Genomic DNA, 6,000 nt, shown 5'->3' with positions numbered 1-6,000 from the left:
CTCGTTTTAGCAATTCCTTTAAAACATTTGAAGTTCTCATTATGCGATCCTCAGCCGAGCTGCCGTTTTATCTTGCCGTTCTTTATCGTCCACATGGCTCTTACTCCGGCTTTTTAGATGAATTTTCTGAATTCGTAGCTGATTTAGTAACTCATGCGGATAATATACTTATCATGGGCGACTTCAACATTCATATGAATATCCCGTCGGAACCACTTACCGTGGCGTTTCGGACAATCATTGATATGTTTGGTTTCACGCAAATAATAAATGAAGCAACGCATATAAATGGCAATACGCTAGATTTGGTATTAACCCGAGGCTTAGCATCTTCAAAAATAATTGTATTACCATATACCAGTGCTATATCTGACCATTACTTTATCAAATTTGAAGTCTTGGCTCATTGTCATCGTTCTGACCATAATCAAAGCTATAGCAGCCGCAAAATTAGCTCCTCAACCACCGCTGCGCTCTCTGAGCTACTCCCTTTAGCAACTGCTTCGTTTCCTAATTATATTGGTACGATTGATGATCTCACAAACAACTTTAATGTCGCTTTGTTAAATGCGCTTGACTCCGTCGCGCCTTTAAAAACTAAAACTCGTCCAAAGAGGCTTACTCCGTGGTTTACAGAGGAAACGCGCGTACTGAAACGATCTTGTAGGAAGCTTGAGCGCAAATGGCGTGCGACCAAACTTGAGGTCTTCCGTCAGGCATGGTGCGATAGTTTACTAATATACAAAGAAGCGCTTAATTTAGCCAAAACTAATTATTATTCTAGATTAATTGTCTTACATAAAAACAACCCTAAATATTTATTTGATACCGTAGCAATGCTAACGCAACAGCGACCAACCTCGGATAGCTCTTCCTATTCAGCTCACGATTTTATGCAATTTTTTACTCAGAAGATAGAATGTATTCGTGATGAGATTAAAGACACTGTTCTTAAAATTCCGTCGAATTCCGCGATAAATGGTGTTAATAGGGACATTAGGGCTGATAACTGTCCGATAACCTTTTGTCAATTTAAAAAAAATATCTCTTGAGAGCCTAACAAAATTGGTTAGTGCAGCAAAACCGACAACTTGTGTGCTTGATCCGCTTCCTGGCAAACTAATTAAAGAACTGTTTACGACCCTAGGACCGTCTGTTTTAAATATAATTAATCTATCACTTACCACGGGTGTAGTACCAGCAGCTTTTAGGACCGCCGTTATCCGACCGTTACTTAAGCAACCAAACCTTGACCCAGAGAGTCTCATCAACTATAGGCCGGTTTCAAATCTTCCGTTTATTGCAAAAATTCTTGAAAAAGTCGTAGCGCAACAACTTAATGAATATATGACTGCTAATAATCAATTTGAACCTTTCCAATCGGGTTTTAGAGCCGACCACTCTACTGAGACGGCCCTTGCTAAAGTTACTAATGATCTTCTCATAGCTATGGACGCCGACACCTCATCAATATTACTCTTACTCGATCTTAGTGCTGCTTTTGATACCGTTGATCATAACATATTAAAACGCCTTGAAACGTGTGTTGGCATTTCAGGTTCAGCGCTTTCTTGGTTTAATTCGTATCTGTCGGAGAGGACGCACCGTGTAATTCATGGCAATGCGACTTCGGATCTTTGTAAGATCACATGTGGAGTTCCGCAGGGATCGGTACTTGGACCTCTATTGTTTAGCATCTATATGCTACCGCTTGGTGATATTATACGGAAATATAACATTAGTTTTCATTGTTATGCTGATGATACGCAATTATCCATGCCGTTGGACATAACAAATCCACGTGATTGTGATAAATTAGAGGAATGTCTTGCCGAAATTAAACAATGGATGTCTTTCAATTTTTTGCGTCTTAACTCAGATAAAACCGAGATGCTCATCATTGGACCAGCACGTCATCTGTACTTTTTCAAAGACACCACTCTGAGTATCGATAAATGTAATATTACCCAAAAGGATTCAACAAAAAAATCTCGGTGTCATATTTGACGCAACTATGTCATTTCAAATGCACATTAAAAATATTACTCGAACTGCGTTTTTTCATCTGCGTAACATTGCTAAAATTCGCCCAATTCTATCAACGTTTGACGCGGAAATCTTAATCCATGCGTTTGTTACGTCTCGCCTCGACTATTGTAACGTTTTGCTCTCGGGTGACCCCATGTCTAGTATTAAAAGTCTGCAGTTAGTTCAAAATGCAGCAGCTAGACTCTTAACTAAGACGAGAAAGTTTGATCATATTACCCCGATATTAGCCAATTTGCATTGGCTTCCGGTCCACTTAAGATGTGATTTTAAAGTCCTGCTACTTACTTTTAAAATATTGCACGGCTTAGCACCTTCCTATCTCGTTGACCTCGTGGTACCATATGTTCCGTCCCGAAACCTTCGCTCACAAAATGCTTGTCTTTTAGTGATCCCGCGAGCCAAAAAGAAGTCCGCAGGTTCTAGAGCGTTCTCTATTCCGGCACCAATGCTTTGGAATGCACTTCCCTCAGATATTAGAGGCGCCACCTCAGTAGAAATGTTCAAAACACTATTAAAGACGCATTTATACTCTTGTGCATTTAGCTGAAATATTTGTTGGCCTGTTTACTGCCGTTTTTTTTTTTCTCTTTTGTTTTCTTTTCTGCCCCCTTTTCCCCCGGCTGGGGGATTAGGTGACGGTGACCCACTAGGAAGTTTAAGGCATTGACCAACTGGGCATGCACCTGTTCCAGTGATGTCGTCTTCCTGCAGCGCGACATTTGATCAATTTATTTATATACTTTCGTGTGGCGGTCCACGTTTGGGAGGGGGGCCGGGCAGTTATCTGATTGCTTACAGGTTCGCGTCCTCACCAACCAGGCACTCCTCCCGAGAAGGTGGGCGTCGGCTCCTGCGCACCGGTAACACATCAGCAGCAATCAAGGGCTGCATAAGAACCAGCCGCGCCAGGAGCCAGACGCCGGATTATCTCGTCAACTTCCGTGGTACTGGCTCATGTCCCGTTACGCTGCTTGCTCGCCAGATCCGGTGTCCCCTCGTGCCTGTCTGACCTGTGTGCTTTCGTGCTTCCCTTCCAGCCGTCCCGAGCCTGTCCGGATCGGAGCTGCCCGCGCCCGCTCCCGAGCTCCTGACCGCCGATCGCCCCGCCAACGCTCCCCGCCTCACGCCGCGCTCCGGCTTGTTCCACACCGCGCCTCCGCCAGCCCGCCAGCGTCTGCGAGCACCTGCCGCTCGACCGCCTGCCCGATCCTCCGCGCTTCCACAGCCACGCTATCGGCTCGACCCTCCGCGCCTCCCTCTCCCTCAATAAACCCTACTTCCACCAGATCCGTCGCTCCTGGGTCCTCCTTACCTCACACTCGGTTCAGAGAACCGCGACAGAATAATCCGGCCAATTCAATGGACCCAGCGACCCCGGATTCCCTCGGAAGGCGCTCGCCCTCCAGGGCAGCCAGCTCGAGCGCCATGAGAGGATGCTACAGGAGTACCCGGGCTCCTTCCAGGCCATCCATCGCCAGCTCACGCACCTCTCCAATCAGGTGGGCTCTCTCGCTTCCCTCTCCGACCTTCCGTCCGGCGCATCCCCGGTCCCTCCTGCTCCCGCTACGTCGTACGCGGGTGGTCGGGAGCCCCACGTTCCCACGCCCGAGCCCTACTCCGGGGACTTAGGCTCGTGTAGCCAGTTCCTGTTGAGCACGTCTCTAGTCTTTGACCTGCAACCCTTCAGATACTCCTCCGACCGGGCCAAAATTGCTTACATGACCAACCTGCTCCGCGGCCGCGCCGCGAAATGGGCGACTGCGTTGTGGGAGGCTTCGTCACCAGCGATGTCCTCGTACCTAGAGTTCTGCCAGGAACTACGGCGCATGTTCGACCACCCAGTCCAAGGCCGCGAAGCGTCCCGAAGACTGCTCGCCCTCCGGCAAGGCTCCCGCTCGGCGGCGGACTTCTCCGTCGAGTTCCGCATCCTGGCCCACGAGAGTCGCTGGAACGAGCCGGCTCTCCGCGAGGTCTTTCTGAACGGCCTGACGGACGCCCTGAAGGACGAGCTGGCCGTTCGGGACGAAACCTCCACCCTCGAGGAGCTGATCGTTCTAGCCATCAAGGTGGACCACCGCCTGCGGGATCGGCAGGCCGACCGTGCCCGCCGCCCGCACAGGGCCGTTGCTCGCTCCGCGGCTCCCCGCGCCGACGGCAGCCCGCCAGCCTCGACCCAGCCGTCGCCCGGGCCAGACGAACCCATGCAAGTGGGTAGGACCACCCTGGACCCCCTGGAGCGCCAGCGACGCCTGTCTCACCGGCTCTGTCTGTACTGCGGGCTCCCCGGACACTACCTGGCCATCTGTCCGGGCAAGCCAAAAGATCAGGCTCGACGTAGATGGAGAGCCCAACGCCGAGCCTCCTGGTGTCCGCCACTGGCTCTTCTTCCCGGATGTCGATCCCCGCTCGTCTGCTGGGGCCTCATGCTCCCCTCCCGGTCACCGCCCTGATCGATTCGGGGGCCGACGGTAGCTTCCTAGACCTAACCCTAGCACGCCAGCTCGGGGTCTCCATGGAACCCATCGCTTCTCCCCGGCGGGTGGTGGCGCTGGACGGGCACCTCATCGCCCAGGTCTCTCAGCAGACCACCCCCCTGACCCTCATTGTGTCGGGCAACCACCGGGAGTCCATCCGCCTGTTCCTTATCCATTCCCCCCAGATCCCCCTGGTCCTGGGATTCCCGTGGCTACAGACCCACAACCCCGCCATTGACTGGAGGAAGTGCGCCCTCACCGGATGGAGTGAATTTTGTCACTCCCACTGCCTGCGTTCTGCGGATCCGGCCCCTTCCTCTCCTCCCCCTGCTCCTCCTCCGCCCGACATCTCCACCGTACCCCCTGAATACCACGACCTCGCCCAGGTCTTCAGCAAGGACCTTGCCCGCACCCTCCCGCCCCATCGGCCCTACGACTGCGCCATCAACCTTCTCCCTGGGGCCCCCCTACCCAACTGCCGCCTCTATAACATCTCCAGGCCGGAGAAGGAGGCGATGGAGAGCTACATCCGGGAGTCCCTGGCAGCCGGGCTCATTTGTCCCTCTTCGTCTCCCTTGGGAGCAGGATTTTTTTTTGTTAAAAAAAAGGACTCCTCGCTCCGTCCCTGCATCGACTTCAAGCCCCTCAACCAAATCACGATAAAAAATAAGTCCTCACTCCCCCTCATCGACCCCTCCTTCGAACCCCTGTGCGAGGCCCAAGTTTTTTCTAAATTGGACCTCCGAAACGCGTACCATCTGGTCCGCATCCGGGAGGGGGACGAGTGGAAGACGGCGTTCAACACCTCCCTGGGGCATTTCGAATACCTTGTAATGCCCTTCGGCCTCACCAACGCCCCCGCCGTCTTCCAAACCCTGATGACGGACATCTTCCGCGACATGCTCAACCGGTTCGTATTCATCTATCTTGATGATATCCTCATTTTTTCCCGCTCTCTCCCAGATCACCGCAGACACGTCCGGATGGTCCTCCAGCGCCTCCTGGAGAACCGCCTCTACGTCAAACCCGAGAAGTGCGAGTTCCACGTACCATCCGTGCCCTTCCTGGGCTACATCATCGCCAGGGGGCAACTACGGCCGGACCCGGCCAAGATCTAGGCAGTGGTGGAGTGGCCTACCCCAGCCTCTCGGAAGGAGCTCCAGCGCTTCTTGGGGTTTGCCAACTTCTACCGCCGCTTCATCCGAGACTATAGTAAGGTAAGGTAGCTCACCGCGCTCACCTCCACTGCCACCCCTTTTCAGTGGACCCCGGCGGCATCCCAAGCCTCCGCCAGCCCGCCAGCGACTCCGAGCACCTACCGCTCCCGCGCCTCCGCCAGCCCGCCAGCGTCTGCGAGCACCTGCCGCTCGACCGCCTGCCCGATCCTCTGCGCTTCCACAGCCACGCTATCGGCTCGACCCTCCGCGCCTCGCTCTCCCTCAATAAACCCTACTTCCACCAGATCCGTCGCTCCTGG

Source organism: Idiotropiscis lumnitzeri, chromosome 2, assembly GCF_059441095.1.
Source record: "Idiotropiscis lumnitzeri isolate Australia: NSW breed Sydney's pygmy pipehorse chromosome 2, RoL_Ilum_1.0, whole genome shotgun sequence".
In the NCBI taxonomy this organism is placed as follows: Eukaryota; Metazoa; Chordata; class Actinopteri; order Syngnathiformes; family Syngnathidae; genus Idiotropiscis; species Idiotropiscis lumnitzeri.
The sequence above is the reverse complement of the archived record's forward strand: the minus strand, read 5'-3'. Positions refer to the sequence as shown.